The sequence below is a fragment of the Primulina huaijiensis genome, chromosome 9 (genome assembly GCF_012295235.1).
Source record: "Primulina huaijiensis isolate GDHJ02 chromosome 9, ASM1229523v2, whole genome shotgun sequence".
NCBI classification, from domain to species: domain Eukaryota; kingdom Viridiplantae; phylum Streptophyta; class Magnoliopsida; order Lamiales; family Gesneriaceae; genus Primulina; species Primulina huaijiensis.
In genome coordinates this window covers 10,828,706-10,849,147 of record NC_133314.1, presented here as the reverse complement: position 1 = coordinate 10,849,147, position 20,442 = coordinate 10,828,706, and the positions used below count along the sequence as shown (strand labels likewise).

General features: G+C 42.3%; 2 pseudogenes; one reads left to right on the top strand and one right to left on the bottom strand.

Annotated features, from left to right (window-relative positions):
* LOC140983869 (uncharacterized) overlaps positions 1 to 4,175 on the top strand; it is a 9,240-nt pseudogene extending 5,065 nt beyond the window's left edge.
* Positions 4,176 to 5,460: 1,285 nt separating this feature from the next.
* On the bottom strand, positions 5,461 to 7,700 carry LOC140985409 (uncharacterized; annotated as a pseudogene).
* Between the last annotated feature and the right edge of the window lie 12,742 nt (positions 7,701 to 20,442).

Here is a 20,442-nt window from a genome sequence, read left to right as displayed (position 1 = left end):
CGAAACATATAGGAGTCGATGCATTGTAGTCGGGGATTCACCGCTTACCTTCGGGTATGGATATCCTATGTGTATGTAGTTTGAAATCTCTGATCAGAGTATGGTGGTAATTATGAAAGGGGTTTCATAGATTACACCATCGATGCAACTACGACATGACACATAGTATCGATTCATTGACAACTCTCGATATACCAATGGTTGTCGAATCGGTCGGGATATATGAGTTGAAGGGACCGTACTGTACGCTAACCATAATTGAATGGTTCTTGCAGGCACTATCATTTGATACCTAGGGAATTATGTAAGCAATGCTGCTAGGCGTTTAACATGATTGGTTGGTACTATCAGACTTGAGTTCTGAAGTTCTTGTTATCAAAGACTTGATAAGTAAGAATGGAGCAATTGGGGTATGCTCCAATAAGGACATATTTAGTCCGAATCATATGGAGATGTGAACCCACGGCTAGTTGTATCAATGAACCATTGAGGGCCACACAAGTACTAGCTTTCTAGATCCCGTTGAGAAGTAAAATAGTTCAATGTGTTGAACGGCTTATAAAGGAGTTTATAAGCGTAAAGAGAAATAGAAGTATGACTTCTATGAGGGGAATGTAACTTTTAATTTATGAATGTGTTCCTAAATTAAAAGTTGGCCAAATGAATAATGTATTTGAAAATTGTGATTTTCATAAACATTATTGTGGACTTAATTAAATTAATTCTAGTGTTGAATTATTAAACACTAGTGGGCCTAGTAGAGTCAAATAATTATATTAATTTAAGTGTTGAATTAATTAAATAACATTAGGCCTTGTAGAGCCCAATTAGAAATAATTATTAAACTAGTGGCCTTGAGTAAAATCAAGTAAAGTTTAATTGGGCTCAAATATGTTTGAGACATTAAAATAAAAGTACATGGGCCTTGTAATTGTTACAAGCCTAAATATAATTGCATGCTTGGGAGATGAAAGATTGGAGATAACTTTTTGAGTCAATAGGCATGCATGCCTTTTGGACACACTTTAACTTTTTCCATAACCGAGAAAAATTTTCTCCTTCTCTCCTCCAAGCTACCTTGGCCGAAATTTTCTTGTATTCTCTCCTTCAATTTTTGCTTCTTCAATTGTTGAAGATTGCATACACTTCTCTTTGAAAAATCCTCTTATTTTTCTATTGCAAAATAAAAGGGGTTCTAGCTTGCAAGTGGTGGGCTTAATATTTGAGCAAGGTGTGCTCAAAGGGAAGCTTGAAGATTTGTCTACCTATCAAGAGCCAAGTTGTTTACAACTTGGTTGGAGCCATAATCAATCCTTGTGATTGATAGGTAATTATCTAAACACCCTATGTATGACATATTGTGTTTTGTATTTGCTACACATCTTAGTAGAGGTGTTCGATTTTCTTCTTGGAAATAAATTTTGAACTTCCGTTGCGCATTTGAACACCCTAAAATCGATCCCCTTTCAAGTGGTATCAAAGCTATGGATACTATTTTGTGTAGCTTATACATGATATTATATTGAGGTCTATTTCTAACCGCATGAGATGATTTGTTGCAACGAATTCAAGGCCAAATTGGAGCGGGTTTTGGGTAGGCTGCCCGAAATGGGCAGCAAGGGCAGCCCCGAACAGCCCCCCTTCGAAAATTAAAAAAAAATATTTTTGTGCAAGTTGGCCGGAATCCGGCGACGGAGCTCCGGCGACGACGACGACGACTAGGGTTTCCAAAAGTGTTTTGGATTATCAAAGTGTCATGGGCCTTGATGTCGTTAGGCCATTAGATGGCTAACATATTTGTGAATTTTAAATGGGCCAAAATGTTTTTGGTGAAAATGTGTTTTGGGCCCTTAAGTTTAAAATTACAAAAGTTGCAAATATTTTCTGATGAAATAAATAATTGAAGTTGGACTTTAATTATTTATAATAAATTGTGATTTACAAGAAATTCAGTTATAAATAAATTAATTAGAAAGTAGACAAAGGTGTTTGTATACTTTGTTAATTTAGTTTATAATCGTGGTGGTTAGTGATTGGATCAAAATATATAATATTGGATCAATTAATTATTGTGATAATTAATTGATGATGTATGATATGTGATATTATGCATGAAAGATGATCAAAAGCCCAAGCCCAATTTGCTAGGTGTATGCTAGGATATTTTGTGTTGAATGATTGTAATAAATATCAAATTTAAAGTGAGCTTGGTTTATGGCCCGTTCCCAACCCCATGAGATATATCCCTATTTGCCATGGATATTTATTTGTAAATATTAGTATAGTGGAAGATCAAGATTGGAAGATGGTGGCCTTGATGATTATGAAGATCGAAGACATATAAATATTGGAAGCTAATGTAATAGTTGCATTTGCATCCCATGCATTTCCCTAGGATTGGACCTAGGCCCGTGTTTAGCTCACACGGGCCATTAGTATTGGGGCGATTGATCATCCTTGTTTGTTTATTGTTTATAATATATTCATGATATGTTATAAATAATGAGGATGTGCGTTATTATTATGATAATAACAAAGTTGCATGAATCCGACAAACATACGATCAAACATGGCGAGCTTTAAAAATAAAATTAACGATGAGACCNAAAAGCTGTTACTTTGGGGTTTTCCTTACGAAAGCACTCTAGTCATTCTTGTTCGAGCTAATAGGTGATAGGTGTCACCGTTCTCCCTTCGATCCTTCCTACTTGGCCCATCCAGAGTCTTACTTTGTGGCTTTCTTTATAGTCAGCACGTGAACATACATTCTTCAAAGGTGTTTTATTCCGGGTAGAGGTATAGTTCCTGCGTTGATCGCCGCTTACTCTGCTTTCCGAACTCAGACATTTAGGCGCCTAAGCTTACCAAAGAGTGAACTTACTCCTGGGATACATTCCCGTGGGGGTCCCATTCCCTTACTTTATAGTCTATAGCTCTTAAGCAAAGACTTCTTAGCGGCACGATTCGGATTAGCAGACTGCTCTTCTTTCAAGCGGTTTCCCTTTCTTGCTCTACTTACTGTCAATTCCGAACATAGCAGCTACCTTTTCACTCACACGGAGACCGAACGTACTGGGCCCTTACGGAACAGCTAGAATTCCATAGGTCTTACTTCGAGACCCCTTTCTTCTTTCCTTACTTGACTCCCTTACAGGGTCACTCGCCGCATCCTACCTTAGGTCCACTACAGCTAAAAAAGCGGTTACTTACTAAGGGGTACCTCTTTTGGGTTCAAATCCTGTCCAAACCCTTCTAATCTTTCCCATCAGAAGACTGCCAATGCATCCATTCCCTTCCTCCCAGAACTCAACACTCATTGGTTAACTCGCTTGGTATCCACCTTTCTTTTCTTCGTTCGAAGGTTTGTTAAGCGAGGTCCCGTCCCTCTCTCTTGGCCGGCCTATTCTTGTCCAGTAACCATTCTTTCGTTAAGAGTTCCGCTCTTTCTTTCTTTGAACCTTTTGGTGTGTAGTGCCCCCTAACTATAGATCAGATCCACCAGACGGAGAAACTTAAATTCCGCACTGCTGCTGAGTCGTCGGACTTATCCACCAAGGGATTCGTGGAATTTCTGTGGATTGCGTTGGGGGAAATCTACCAAAGCTAGGATGATTGATACACTCCTTTCCCGTTGCTAAGTTAAGGGCGAGCAAGAAAGAAAATCCAATGATTGTTTTTTAACCAGCGCCCCCTTTTGGGTATGCAGATACTAAGAGTCCTCTCACTACCAACTAGCTGACATCATCTGGCTGGGTCTTACCGGTATCAACAACGAGAAAGAAACAACCTAATGGAAACAGCAACTAACTATGGCACTTGGCCCAAACAACGTCCTAGGCGTAGGGGAGATCGGAGCAAGAGGGAACGCCTAGACGACATTTTGATTCCTGGGCAGCAGTAAGTAGATCGAGAGGTCGTTTCGCCCCTTGTCCCCTATATTGGGTAATATGTTCTCGACCACTCTTGCTCCAATCTGACCTAGCTGGCGAGCGATCCTAGTTTGCGATAGAGAACAAGACAGCAAGCGAGCGTACCTTTGTTCTCTTCTTCTCCACAAAGCACGGAAGTTTAAGGATAACTGTAGGTCGATGCTACCTATGGAAACTCTGATTCGATCCGCCTCCCGGCGGGGAGGCATCTACCTCATCCCGATCACAAGGAGAGGTTCACTATGATGGGGGTACTCTTTTTTTCCCTTCCGGAAAGAATGAAATGCATAGGGGACCGTCTTTTTGTTGCGACATGCTCCTCAGATTAACGGATTCGCAGGGGGCCTCAGGCCCTACTTAGTTGACTGACAATGACAAAGGCTTGCGAAACTAGGTGGCGCCCTTTCCTTTTTGAATAACCCGTTCTCATTATCTTTCATAAGTCAAGTAGGAAAACCTATAGGACCTTAGTAGCATTGACGAAGAAGAAAAGAGCCGGTTAAAAGACAGCGAATCCTTTTATAAATATATTTATAATAGAAATATATTATTTATATATTTATAGGCCAGCTTGACAAGAAACCCTTCCTCTTGATCTGAGGTGCGAAGAAAAAGATCTCTTTTTTATCACTTCTACTTAGAAATCCCGGCCCAGAAAAGTGATCGACCAGGGCCCTATTGATGAATGAAAGAAAGGGTTTATGAGCCCTGTAAGCCCACACCTGTGTAGAGTAGATCGTTCAACACCTGTGGCACAAACCTATTTTTGACCTATTGGTCCTAGTATCATAGGCGACCAAACGGCCGCCCCCTAATTACTAGACCGACTTGCTATAATAATTCCATAAACACCTAGCAAAGATATGGCAAACAAATAAAGTAATACTATGTTCGGATCTGACAATACCATACCATAATCAAAAGGTACAACGGCCCGAGCGACCAGACTTAACATAAATGTAGCCACTGGAGCCATTCTAAAAAGGGAGAAATTAGCACTTCTTGGTGAAATAGGTTCTTTTAGAATCAATTTCAAACCATCTGCTAGAGGTTGTAATAATCCAAACGATCCCACTACATCAGGACTCTTTCGATGTTGCACAAAAGCCATTACTTTACGTTCAGCTAGCACTAAAAAGGTTACTCCTAGTAGAAGTGGTAGAATTATTCCAAGTATTTCAGCTGGAACAGCTATGTACATTTTAGATTTTCTATTCACTCATGATCTGGCCTGGTCGACCCAATCATGATATTGAAGGATGGGACCTTTTCACAAAAAACTCCGGATCCCGATAAGAGTTGAAAATGGTGCAACATCGAATTCTGTTACTTCGAATGGAATCTTAGCCTGCCTCACTTGCTTTCTTTACTGCATAAATGCATCAGCGAAGCCAAGCCGGATAGGCTTTTTTATATTGAAAGCCCCAAAACTTGCTATCTTATAGCAGACAACTAACGCAAGCCTACTCAACTTATTTCATAATCATAAGTAAAGGCCTGTTCGCATCGCAACTAATAGAAAAAACAACTACTAGACTAGACTAGTAGTTGAGTGCTCCTAGTTGTTAGGATCTGGACCGGATCCGAGCTTCCCAAGCTTTATGCTGTTGGGGAATTCTGCAAGGGTCTTACCGCCTTTTTGATTGACTATATTTGAGTCTTTGGAGTACTTTGGGATTATATTCCACGCCGAGCATTTGTGCTTGTGGGCCGGGGTGAATATTTTAGACCAGCGGATCTGGTGGTCGACAATTGTTCGGACTTGGTAAAGGTTGTCACGGCACCTGTAGTAGGACAGAGGATTTATCGCGATGCCCGCGGACCAATTTACGATGTCTCCGTCGCTGACGTTCGTCAAGCAGGCCACGTGGATTCGCCAGGGTCTTCTTCGGCTAATGAGACCTCGATCCCGAAGCCTTCGGAGTATCTTTTTGATAGGCGTCCCCATTTGTATGGAGAATTCGCTGCTGATAGATCTCGCCCAGTGTCCCCCTCCTTCCCCCGCCGCCTTCCGACCCGCGGGAGTATACAATGACAACTTCCGGGCATGAGTGACCGATCGTGAGACTGCCTGTTGAACGTCCGATGGCACCTTGCTCCGACCTGAGCTATGCAACAACAAGATCCCCCTTGATCCTTGCCGGATGTGCTTGACGGTCCCCCATAATACGCTCACTTGTGGACCTCTTACTCAAGATGTTCCAAGAGTCTCTGCTAGTTGAATCGCGTCCAGTAGACTCCCTGTTCCGCTCATCCCCTTCGTCAGCTGTTTGATCGGGATACTATTACGTAGGTTCCTAAACTTCGAATGGATGGCCGAGCGTAGGTGGCAAGATGTTATATGGACATGGTGCTTTACCCGTAGACGCTTCTCCAGCACTCGCAAGAATTGTATGGGAGTCGTCCTCGGAGGGACTTCCCGAATGACCGTACCGAGGAATTCTACCGTACTCCGTGCAGCTATTGTTGTTGATCCTGCAGAGTCTACCCAAAGGTTCAGGCCGGATTGTAGGAAGTGGTTGATATGTTTTTGTATTTCTATGAGAAGCTCTACGGCACCCACGATTCCCAACAGTAAGTCGTCGGCATATCGCGCGTAACAAATCCTTATGTTGTTATGGGTTTTTAAGGGGGCCAGCTTACGGGTCAGGCCTCTCTCTGACCTGATAACTAGTATCGCCTCCACGCCAAGTTCTATCAACAGGCCCTTTCGTTTGCACGACTTAAAAAAGTCTCTCATGGCCCAATTATTATTACAGCGTTCTGTACCATAGAATTCGGCCTTCGGGGTCAACACGGCGGCTTCTATGAGGAAGGCGGCGCAAAGGAGGCTTGAGGGTTTGTTAAGTAAGGCGGCAAGGGCCGACGAAGGGGGGAAAATGAAAGGTGTTTTCTGGTCCCTCCTGAGCCGGGGGGTGCTTGTGGGGGGAGTGTGACACGACGAAACAAGGGAATGAAAGGCCGCCTTGCGTTGGATTCTCTTTACCCTCCCCACAATGATGGCTATGTTGTCTTGGGGAGCGTTGAAGCTTGCTTCTTCTCCAGAGTTTTCTTGGTCATCAATACGACTTGTCCTTAATAGAACCGATCTAATTCTCTGAACAATCAGAATTTCGTACTTCTGTCGGATCCTCCCTATCTCCTGATCAAGCTTGTGTAGGTAGATGTTTCCTGGTAGGGCCGAAAATAATACACTGTGTGGGACGGAGTAAGGACCCTTCTCACCTCCCACGAGTCGTCCGTCGGAAAAGAATTTTTGAATAGAGTAAAAGAACTTGGGATCGTCGATCTCTTCCTTAAAGATTGAGATGAGTCGATGTCGGTCGATGGTGTGAAAATACTTCCTGATGTCGAATTCTAAAAACCAACGAGAGGTTCCCCACACTTCTTTGATCCGTCTTAGGACCGAGTGGCAGCCTCGACCCGAGCGGCAGTGCGATGTGTCTGGAAACTCGGGATCGTAAATGGATTCGAGTACCTTTCTGATCGCCTCTTTCATGATCTTTTTTATAGGTAGAACTCCTGTGAGCGGTCTAAACTTCGATCCTTATTTCTTTCTTCATATTGTAAAGGGGAGCAAAGCCCCCTTTTTCTCCCTCTATTGAGAGATCAAGGGCCCTCCTGCCGTCGTTTCAGTGACTCATAGGGTTTCCCTCAGCTCAGTCTTTTTGGTTCTTGAGAATGGTCGCCAGCCACCTCCCAGGACCAGAATGATTATCCCTGCCCGATGGGTCTACATCCATCCCTGAATGTCGTAGGGTACTGTTAACTTCCCCGTCATTCTTGTAACTGTCACCTGTTGATATGAATCCTCGTACGGTGAAAAGTAAACGCGATTAAATATGAATCGCGTCCTCAATTCTATAACGAACAAGGATCGTTGTTACGATGTCCCGATCTTTTGATTCAAGCAATTACGTGATATTCACTCCTAAACGACGCGGTTTTGTAATATACAATCACAAAAGAAACAATCGAAACTTAATCGAACCTTCAAAGAACTCGTCTTTGTCAATCCGCGCAAGACACGATCGACAAACGCCACAAAGTTAAAACTTTGATAAGTTTGATTTTTTAAAACAAAGCTAAAGCCTTGAAAAGTTGAGAGAAAACTCAAAAACTTTGATAAACTCAATAATAATCTGAATAAGGTTAAAAATTTTCGTCCATAATATCGTGTACAAATCTAAAAGATACTCAAAATCAAGTTACCAAGATAATTAGGATTCTTAACAAGGAAACTAGATTTTCTTCTCGCAGCAGGCGCGCTCGGGCGGCAGAATTTGACCGCTCGAGGGCCAGGTCTTCTGGCTATTCGCGCTCTGGCGGTAGAAAATGACCGCTTGAGCGCCGAGTGTTCTGGAAATCACCTCTTGGGCAGTACGTTTGGCGCTCGGGTGGTAGTATTTTACCGCTCGGGCTCGGGTCATTCTGGATGTTTTCTTCATTCATCACTTGAATGGTGTTCTTATGACTCCCAAACTTACTCCCATGCATCACGAACCCTTCAGCACTCTGCACCTTGCTTGTAAGTCCTTCTTTATTGCTCATAAGCCCTTGTAGTGCCTCTTTGAATTTCTTTAGTCTTCCTCTCGTGATTGGTCCCTCCGGCAACTCTAAAAGATCCCACGCTTTCCTTGGAGCTTGACCACCCGTGTTCGCATCATTCTCCCCTTTTTGAAAAGTATTTGTCCTCAAATCTTGTTCATCACCTACATCAAACAAAAAAGATCACTAACATTAAAAGTAGAACGAACGTTATACTAACCTGGTAGATCAAGTTGGTAGGCATTGTCATTGATCCTTTCGAGGACTTGAAATGGCCCATCACCACTCGGTAGTAGTTTGGAACGTCGCTTCTCAGGAAACCTTTCCTTCCTCAAGTGTAGCCATACCCAATCACCCTTTTCAAACACCACTTTTTTCTTCCCCTTGTTGGCTTGCTTGGTGTATTGCTCATTCTTCTTCTCAATGTTGGCCTTGGCCCTTTCATGCAAACTCCTAACAAATTCAGCTTTCTTCTTGCCATCCATGTTTAACCTTTCACTCACAGGTAAAGACATCAAATCCAACGGAGTCAAAGGATTAAAACCATAAACAAGTTCAAACGGCGAATAATTGGTAGTAGAATGCACGCAACGATTATAAGCAAACTCAACAAATGGTAAACATTCTTCCCAATTCTTTAAGTTCTTTTTAAGAATAGCACGCAAAAGTGTTCCTAACGTTCTATTAACAACCTCAGTTTGTCCATCCGTTTGAGGATGACACGTAGTAGAAAACAACAATTTTGTGCCAAGTTTAGCCCACAATGTTTTCCAAAAGTAACTTAAGAATTTAACATCACGATCAGAAACAATAGTCCTAGGCATGCCATGCAACCTAACGACTTCTCTAAAGAACAAATCCGCAATGTTAGATGCATCATCAGTTTTATGACAAGCAATAAAATGTGCCATTTTAGAAAATCTATCCACAACAACAAATATAGAATCCCTCCCCTTCTTTGTCCTAGGCAACCCCAAAACAAAGTCCATAGAAATATCAACCCAAGGTTCACTAGGGACGGGAAGTGGTGTATACAATCCATGTGGTTGTGTCCTAGACTTAGCTTGTCTACAAGTTATGCACTTTTCACAAACACGCTCAACATCACGTTTCATATGTGGCCAATAGAAATGTTCATGCAATGCACTTAAAGTTTTAGCCACACCAAAATGCCCCATCAAGCCACCCCCATGTGCCTCCCTAACAAGTAATTCACGAACTGAAGATTTAGGAATGCACAACCTATCTTCTTTAAATAAGAAACCATGATGCAAATAGAATTTTTCATGTGGTCCATGCATACAAGTTTCAAACACACTCTTAAAATCCTCATCCAGCACATACAACTCTTTCACATGCTCAAACCCCAAAATTTTAGACTCTAAGGTAGAGATTAGTACGTACCTCCGTGATAGTGCGTCGGCCACTACATTCCCTTACCTTGTTTGTACTTGATTATATAGGGGAATGTTTCTATGAATGCCACCCACTTGGCATGCCGCTTGTTCAGCTTTTGTTGCCCCTTAAGGTGCTTTAGGGATTCATGATCCGTATGAATCACAAACTCCTTAGGTCTCAAGTAGTGCTGCCACGTCTCTAGAATCCTCACAAGTGCGTAGAACTCCTTATCATACGTGGGATAGTTCAGGGCGGCTCCATTGAGTTTCTCGCTAAAGTATGCCACCGGTCGAGCTCCTTGCATCAACACTCCACCAATACCTACACTTGAAGCATCACATTCAATTTCAAAGGTATTAGCAAAATCAGGTAAAACAAGTAAAGGAGCATTAATTAACTTTTGCTTAATAAGATTAAAATACTTCTCTTGCTCCTCGCCCCAATGGAATGGAACGTTCTTCTTGATCATCGCCGTCATTGGTGCTGCCAGTGTGCTAAAATCTTTTACAAACCTCCTATAGAAGCTTGCAAGACCGTGAAAACTTCGAACTTGACCAATAGTAGTAGGCTTTGGGCAATCTCGAATGGCACTTACCTTGTCTTCATCCACTTGTATACCCTGTGAGCTTACCAAAAAACCAAGAAAGACAAGTTTGCTTGTACAAAAATCACATTTCTTTAAGTTAGCATACAAATTTTCAGCCCTTAGTATGATTAGTACAATCTCAAGGGATTAACATGCTCATCCAAGTTTTTGCTATACACTAGGATATCATCAAAATAACCAACAACAAACTTTCCTATGTGTGCACGCAAAACATGATTCATTAACCTCATAAAGGTGCTAGGGGCGTTAGTTAAGCCAAATGGCATTACCATCCACTCATATAACCCATACTTGGTTTTAAAAGCAGTTTTCCACTCATCTCCTTAACTCATCCTAATTTGGTGATAACCACTCTTCAAGTCAATTTTACTAAAGACACATGCACCATGCAATTCATATAACATATCATCTAGTTTAGGTATGGGATGCCTATACTTAATGGTTATGTTATTGATTGCCCTACAATCCAAACACAGACGCCATGAGCCATCTTTCTTAGGAACTAATAACACAGGCACAGCACAAGGGGACAAGGACTCACGCACAAAACCCTTATCTAACAACTTACTTACCTGCCGTTGAAGCTCCTTAGTCTCCTCCGGATTGCTCCTATATGCTGGACGGTTTGGCAATGCACTCCCGGGTACAAAATCAATGTGGTGCTCAATACCCCTCAATGGTGGTAGCCCTTGAGGTAGATCATCCGGAAATATATCATCAAATTCCTGCAAAAGTGAAACAACAATGCTCGGAAGGGTCCCGGCTATATCACTTGTGTTAAAGAGTGTAATGCCTGAGATTTGATTACTGTGGTCAGATGGTACGGAATTGATAGAATTAAGGTTGTAGGAACTCAAATGGAAAAGCCGGGCGTCGGTACAACTCAAGATCCAAAATTTGTACAGAAGTCGTGGCGCCCGAGTGGTAGAAAGAGACCGCTCGAGCGCCAATGGTTACCAAGAAAAGTTCTCGGACAGAAAGTCTGGCGCCCGAGCGGTGGTTTGTGACCGCACGAGCGCCAGGGGATAACACTAAAAGTTTTCGGATAGAACATCTCGCGCCCGAGCGGTATTCTGTGACCGCCCGAGCGCCGCTTAAGATTTGGGAAAAATTAGACAAGTGTCCTAGCCATGCAGTTTAATGTGCTGAGTCTTCATTTCAGCTGTTTATCACCAAGAAAAACTTCAGAAAACCTCCATGGAAGCCTCAAGAATTCTCCTAGCTTAGAATTGAGCTTGTGCAAGAGTTAGCCATCCAAATTTCGATCCGAATATAGATTCATGCTCTTCATGCCATAAGCTTGAAAAGGATGTAAGTTTCATTCATTTCTTGCATGATTTGAGATATTGGTGTTGAGGAAATTTTGATTTGAGGTAGATTATGTGTTCTTGAAATTATAAGCAACGTTTATTCGCAATCGGATCGAAGAACGGATACCGTATATGTTATTATCGGTTTTTTTCAGCTATGTATGAGTTAGGTTATTCAGATTTGTATAGATGTGATGATATGATCTTGCTTATGAGTTGTTGAGTTTGTTGTTGGCATTACCGGTATCGAAAGATTACGACGTTATGCCGTCGAAATGTAGCGAGATTGAATATTGATCCGTATATGTATTGCTTTAAGTTAGAGATTGATATGGTGCATTGTTTATATGTCATTTCAGATTGGGTTTGACAGATTCGATCAAGAATACGAGACTTCAACTTCTACGAACGACAAGAAAGGTATAATTCAATGTTGATTCGGGAAGATACAACTCGAGCTAGATTCGACTTGAGTTTCCCTAAATCACATACTAGATGATTTTTACCTTGTTATGCTTTATTTATTGATTTATCTTAAAGCATTGAGATAGGAGAGTCCTTGGTAGATTAGCCAAGGCGTATGTTCGGTTGTGTCGATGGGCGTAGGAGAAGATTCACTCCTATTGTAGAAATTCGATACAGAGGACCGAAGTCTTGGAATAAGACGTACCTCCACCCCGATTGGGAGAGTAGGTGGGAGACTTGTTACGTCTGATTTATACCGGGATCCCTAGACTTAGAGTCGAGTCAAAGATATGAGTTTGATTTACATTGCCTGATTTAGATTAGTTGTGTTTCATAGACTATGGAACATATTCCTGTTGTTTACATTCATGATAGCATGTTCATGATTTATATTGTGTATATGCATGTATACATTGTTTTATACTGGGATTTATTCTCACCGGAGTTTCCGGCTGTTGTTGAGTCTGTATGTGTGCATAACAACAGGTGGGGCAGGATCATGCTCGAGACGAGGATGATTGAGAGTTGATAGCGTGGTGATCACGGGCGTAGCAGAAGAACTAGTTGTTGTATTAAACATGTATTAATACTTTTAAACACTAGTTTGATTGTATGAATGAAACAAGACATGTATTTGCTTTTAATGAAATGCAATAAACCTTATGTATGTGTAGTATGTTAAGAGCAAATTTTTGACTCACATTTTCTAACAAAGATCCAATTAATCCCAAAGATAATCGAGTTAGAGCCCGGGTCGCCACAACAGGTGGTATCAGAGCAGTAGGTTCTGTAGACTGAGATAGAATTGATTGAGCGTGGTAGATGAGTCTTTTTCCTTGCTTTTGTGTGTTAGCATGATTTATTGCTTTCCTTATTATATGTTGTATTGTTATCTGAGTTGATTACAACATGCCTTTACAAAGACTGAATCAGAACCGAGTCTGGATCAGAGGTATATGATCAGAGGAGGACTGAGACAGACTGTATCGATTGTGTACTAATCTGTGTGATAATCAGATTATGCCTCCTCGACGAGTACCGCAACCAGTAGCAGGTCGGGCACCAGAACAGGGCAGTACTTCGAATGACCCTATGGATGTTAGTGCAACCCCGATGGAGACTCTGTTGAAACGATTTCATTTGTTCCAACCACCGATATTGAAGGGTACGGAAAATTCAGTTGAGTGTGAAAGCTGGGAATGACGAGGCCGTTGTGGATCAGTTTATCAATGGCCTGAATCCGGAGATATTCACCTTGGTGAACACGGGACGACCCAACACTTTTTCTGATGCCTTGAACAGGGCGAAAGGAGCAGAAGCTGGGGTGCTTAGGCAACGAAGCACTTCTTATGCCGCTCAGACTCCTAGACCACCCTAGTTCTCGGGTCAGTATCAGCAACCACCTCCCAGATTCGAGAGTGGTGGTAGCAGCAGCGAGAAAAAAGACAGTTTGAAAGCGAAGGGGAAGCAGTTCAAGAAATCAGGGAGCAGTTCGTCGAGCTCCAGTGGACCGAGACAGACAGGGTCGGGCCAGAGATCAGAGTATACAGGGGTTTACTGTAGTTCTTGTGGAGGTAGACATGTCACCGAGCAGTGTCAGGGCGTGATGGGTCGCTGCAACATTTGCAGACAGCAGGGCCACTTCGCCAAGATCTGTCCACAGAGAGGTGCACAGCAGACTCAGAGTGTAGGAGCATCTGGCCTCGTAGCTCAGCCAGAGAGGCAGGCGTCATCTGTTCATTCATTCCAGCCAGCCCCTACATCGACACAGCCTAGAACTCGGGGTAGCCAGACGGTGAGCCAGCCGTCGAGACAGCAGGCTCGAGTGTTTGCGCTGACAGAAGGGCAGGCTCAGGATGCCCCTGATGACGTTATAGCAGGAAACTGTTCTATTTGCGGTTATCCTGCTTATGAACTGATAGACACAGGTGCATCACATACGTTCTTATCTGAGCGTTTTGCATTGACATATGCATTGCCTATTGAGTCGTCGTCTACTGTAGTGTCTGTCTCTTCTCCTTTGGGGACAGGGTTGATATCAGTGACATCTGTTAGATCGTGTTTACTACAGTATGATGGGCATGAGGTAGATTTAGACTGTATTGTACTTGGGTTATCTGATTTTGATTTCATTATTAGCATCGACATGCTAACCAAGTACAGAGCGACAGTAGACTGTTTCCACAAGATTGTTAGACTCAGACCAGAGATGGCTGAAGAGTGGAAGTTCTACAGCAAAGGGTCTAGAGCTAGAATTCCTTTGATTTCAGTATTGTCTATGAATCGATTAATACAGAAAGGAGCAGAAGGGTTCCTTGTCTATTCAGTTGATTTACTGAAATCGAGTTCTACCTCGTCAGATGTGCCAGTGGTTTGCGAGTTTGCAGATGTGTTCCCCGATAAGATTCCGAGATTGCCTCCAGTCAGAGAGGTAGATTTTAGCATCGACCTAGTACCAGGTAAGGTTCTTATTTCTCGAGCTACTTATAGAATGGCACCGATAGAGTTGAAAGAATTGAAAAAACAGCTTGAAGATTTGCTGGCCAAGGGATATATCAGACCAAGTGTATCTCCTTGGGGCGCACCAGTGCTATTCGTGCGAAAGAAAGACGGTTCGATGAGATTGTGTATCGATTACCGGCAACTGAACAAGGCAACAGTAAAGAACAAGTACCCATTGCCTCGCATCGACGATTTGTTTGATCAGTTGCAGGGATCCTCTGTCTATTCCAAGATCGACTTGTGATCTGGATATCATCAGCTGCGAGTCAGAAATTCAGATATACCGAAGACTGCATTCCGAACCAGGTATGGACATTTCAGTTTATTGTCATGCCTTTTGGTTTAACGAATGCGCCAGCGGGGTTTATGGGTCTGATGAACCGTGTCTTTCAGAGGTACTTGGATGTGTTTGTGATTGTTTTTATAGATGATATTTTGGTGTATTCCAAGAGTCTGATTGAGCATGCTGATCATTTGAGAACTGTATTGAGAATCCTGAGATTAGAGAAATTGTATGCTAAACTGTCAAAGTGTGAGTTTTGGTTGAAACAGGTGGTGGCATATTATATCTGGAGACGGTATATCTGTCGATCCGAGCAAAGTCGAGGCAGTGATTAGTTGGCCTAGACCGACTTCTGTGCCAGAGATACGCAGTTTCATGGGTCTGGAAGGATACTATCGACGATTCATCCGAGATTTTTCCAGTATAGCGAAGCCAATCGCTCCGTTGACTCAGAAGAATGCGCCTTTTATCTGGTCAAAAGCGTGTGAGTCGAGCTTCATGGAGTTGAAGAAGAGATTGACTAGTGCTCCAGTCCTGACGATACCTTCCGGTACGGGGGATTTCGTTGTATATTGTGATGCATCTCACAGAGGACTAGGATGTGTTCTTATGCAGCGAGGACATGTGATTGCATACGCTTCGAGACAGCTGAAGCCACACGAGAGTCGATACCCAATTCATGATCTTGAATTGGCGGCTATCGTTTTTTGCATTGAAGATCTGGCGTCACTATCTGTATGGGGAGAAATTTGAGATATACTCTGATCACAAAAGTCTGAAGTATCTGTTTTCTCAGTCAGAGTTGAATATGAGACAGCGACGATGGCTTGATCTGCTGAAAGACTTTGATTGCGAGATCAAGTACTATCCAGGGAAGTCGAATGCAGCAGCGGATGCTTTGAGTCGAAAGGTATGTTCCTTATCCTTGTCGACGATAGGTGTTTCGAATATGATAGAAGATTGTTGCTTTTCTGGATTAGCATTTGATACAGATAGTAGACCGTTGCGACTTGCCACTATTCAGTGTGAACCAGATTTGATTGTTCGCATCAAAGAGGCACAAAGAACCGATCAGAGTGTTCAGAAGTCGATTGATATGGTCAGATCAGGACATATTTCTGAGTATCAGGTACGTGATCATGTTTTGTATGTGAATAACCGTCTTGTAGTGCCAGATGTTTCAGATTTGAAACAACAGATACTGTCAGAAGCGCACTGTAGTCGGTTCAGTATTCATCCTGGTGGCAGGAAGATGTACAATGATCTGAAAACACAATTCTGGTGGAAACAGATGAAGACAGATATTGCAGAGTTTGTGTCTAAGTGCTTGAATTGCCAACAGGTGAAGGCCGAAAGAAAGAAGCCCGGAGGGTTACTTCAGAGTTTAGCTATTCCTGAATGGAAATGGGATCACATTTCCATGGATTTCGTCACAAAGTTACCACGATCATTCCGAGGCTGCGATGCGATTTGGGTTGTGATAGATAGATTGACCAAATCCGCATGCTTCATTCCGTACAAGATGACGTACAGATATGATCAGATGGCCGAGATATATGTCCGAGAGGTGGTCAGATTACATGGTGTGCCGAAGACGATCGTATCAGATCGTGATCCACGATTCACTTCACACTTTTGGCACAGTCTACAGCAGGCTCTAGGTACGACTTTACACTTGAGTACTACTTACCATCCCCAGACAGACGGACAGTCAGAGCGGACTATCCAGACTTTAGAAGATATGCTGAGAGTTGTAGTACTAGATTTTGGTACTAGTTGGCAAGATACACTAGCTTTTTGTAAATTCTCGTACAACGACAGCTACCAGACTAGCATCGAGATGGCACCTTTTGAAGCTTTATACGGAAAGAAGTGCAGATCTCCGTTGTACTGGGATGAAATCTCAGAGGTACCAGAACTTGGGCCTGATATGATTCGTGAGATCACTGAGAAAGTAAAGATAATTCAGAAGCGAATGAAGACGGCACAAGATAGACAGGCGAAGTACGAGAACATCAGACGTAGACCGTTAGTGTTTGAGCAGGGAGACAGAGTATTCTTGAAGATTTCTCCTTTCAGAGGCGTTGTCAGATTTGACAAACGTGGGAAATTGTCTCCGCGATACATCGGTCCATACGAGATTCTCGAGAAGATAGGAGATCGTGCCTATCGACTCGCCATTCCGCCTTCTCTATCTGGGATACATGACGTCTTTCATGTATCGATGTTGCGTAGATATATGCCAGATAGTTCTCATGTCATTCAGCCTGAAGAAGCCGAGCTAGATCAGACTTTGAGTTACGTGGAGCAGCCAATTCAGATTCTTGATCGAAAAGAGAAACAGCTCAGAACGAAGAATATTCCGTTGGTGAAAGTCCAGTGGAGTCGTCATGGCACTGAAGAAGCCACTTGGGAGACAGAATCAGAGATGAGACAGAGATATCCAGAGTTATTTTTATGATGTGAGTTCCTGTTTAGATTTTTGTTATTGCTTCTTTTACTTGCTTTGATTAATTGCCTGCGAGTTCGAGGACGAACTTATGTCTAAGAGGGGGAGAAATGTAATGCCCGAGATTTTATTACTGTGGTCAGATGGTACTGAATTGATAGAATTAAGGTTGTAGGAACTCAAATGGAAAAGCCGGGCGTGGGTACAACTCAAGATCCAAAATTTGTATAGAAGTCGTGGCGCCCGAGCGGTAGAAAGAGACCGCTCGAGCGCCAATGGTTACCAAGAAAAGTTCTCGGACAGAAAGTCTGGCGCCCGAGCGGTGGTTTGTGACCGCCCGAGCGCCAGGGGATTACACTAAAAGTTTTCGGACAGAACATCTCGCGCCCGAGCGGTATTATGTGACCGCGCGAGCGCCGCTTAAGATTTGGGAAAAATTAGACAAGTGTCCTAGCCATGCAATTTAATGTGCTGAGTCTTCTTTCAGCTGTTTATCACCGAGAGAAACTTCAGAAAACCTCCATGGAAGCCTCAAGAATTCTCCTAGCTTAGAATTGAGCTTGTTCAAGAGTTAGCCATCCAAATTTCGATCCGAATATAAATTCATGCTCTTCATGCCATAAGCTTCAAAAGGATATAAGTTTCATTCATTTCCTGCATGATTTGAGATATTGGTGTTGAGGAAATTCTGATTTGAGGTAGATTATGTGTTCTTGAAATTATAAGCAAGTTTATTCGCAATCGGATCGAAGAACGGATACCGTATATGTTATTATCGGTTTTTTTCAGCCATGTATGAGTTAGGTGATGCGAACACGGATGTGCACGCCCCAAGGAAAGCATGGAATCCCTTAGAGTTACCTGCGGGAACAATCACGAGAGGACGACTGAAGAAGTTTAAAGAGGCGTTACATGGGCTTATGAGCAAGGAAGAAGGACTTACAAGCAAGGTGCAAAGTGCTGAAGGGTACATGATGCATGGGAATAAGTTTGGGAGCCAAAGGAACATTATTCAGGTGATAAATGAAGAGGAGTCCAGTAGCTTCGGCGCCCGAGCGGCCAAACATTACCGCCCGAGCGCCACACTTACTGTCCAAGGAGAAAAGTTCCAGAACCCTCGGCGCCCGAGCGGTCACATTCTACCGCCCGAGCGCGAGTCATATTCAGGAAATTATTTGTTTCTTTATTTAGAGATTTAATTATTTTGGTAACTAGATTTGATATCTTTTGATATGTAAACCTATGGTGAATGAAATTTGAAGAGACTTTTCAGAATATTATTATTGAGTTTATCAAAGTTTTGAGTTTTCTCCCAACTTTTTCAAGGCTTTAGCTTTGTTTTCAAAAATCAAACTTATCAAAGTTTTTAACTTTGTGGTGTTTGTCGATCGTGCTTGTGCGGATTGTCTTAGACTTATTATTTGAAGGTTCGTCATAATTTTCGATTGTTTATCTCGTGATTATTTGTTGTTAAACTTTTCATAGTTTAGAGGTGAAAATCACAACACACACACTTGATTCAAAAGATCGGGACAACACGAATTCCTTGTTCGATATTAAATTGAGGGCGCGATTCATATTTAATCGTGTTTGCTTTTATTCGTACGTGGATTCACATCATTTGGTATCAGAGCCTAGGCTCATTGAATTCAAGTAAGTTTATCCTTCAGATCTAATTATTCTTTAGTTCCGCTTTCAGATCTGATTTGTTCTATTATTCTTCGTCGTTCGTGAATCTGTGATACACGAAACTTCGTGTCTTATTTTTCTCTGAATTTTCGGAATTTTCAGAGCAGAAAAAAAATACCAAAAATCCGAAAATTTGCCAATATTTCTTTTTGATATTTTGTTCTATTCCTTTTTGTGAGACATATAGAAGTGTCTCACGCAATCAAAAAAAAAAATATCTATCTTCAACTTGCTTGTCTACGCAGCCCACGTGAGTCGATCACATTTGTTCACGAGTTTGAACTTGATTGTTTGATAGACGAATACAAAGCTTGAGCACCCTTTAGAGAGAGACATCAAATTCGAGTGGAAACATTTGAGTGTGAGTGTTATTTCTTTGGAGTGACTAGTGAGTATTTGTTGTGAGCAAACAAAATACGAGAGGAGAGACGAGTGAATTTCTTTGGAGTGATCGTGAGAATTTGGGTGAGGAATATTTTTTTCTACTAACGTTTTCTTGCAGGTACAAATCTGAAATTAAAAATGGAGAAGGAGGTAGGAGATAATTCGAACCCGGTTATCCAAGTTTCAAATGGAGGCGTTGTTTGNGGAAGATGGTAATATGGGTAGTATTAAGATGAAAATCCCTTCGTTCCATGGGAAATCTGATCCGGAGGCATATTTAGAGTGGGAAAAGAGGGTAGAGTTTGTGTTTGAGTGTCACCACTATTCCGAACAAAAGAAGGTGAGGTTGGCGGTGGTTGAATTTTTAGACTATGCTCTCATTTGGTGGGATCAATTAGTGACCACTAGGAGGAGGTACGATGAGAGGCCCATAGCAACTTGGGATGAGATGAAGAGAGTGATGAGAAAAAGGTTTGTGCCCAACCACTACTATAGGGAGATGTTTAAGAGGCTACAAACTTTAAGGCAAGGGGTGAAGAGTGTTGAGGACTACTATAAGGAGATGGAAGTAGTCATGATTGGGGCTAATAATGAGGAAGTTAATGAGGCGACGATGGCTCGTTTTCTTTGTGGTTTGAACAGGGAAATCCAAGATCAAATTGAGCTTCGGCACTATTTGGATCTAGACGAAATGGTGCAAATGGCCATAAAAGTGGAGCAACAACTCAAAAGGCGTGGAGTAGGCTGCACCAATCAAACCGGAGGTTCATCATCTTCATGGCGATCAAATGTGGTGAAGCGTGAGGAGAATAAGGTGGTGAGCAAGCCCAAATTTGTGACCAAACAAGAGGCACCTAAGCAAGGAGTGCAAGGTAAAT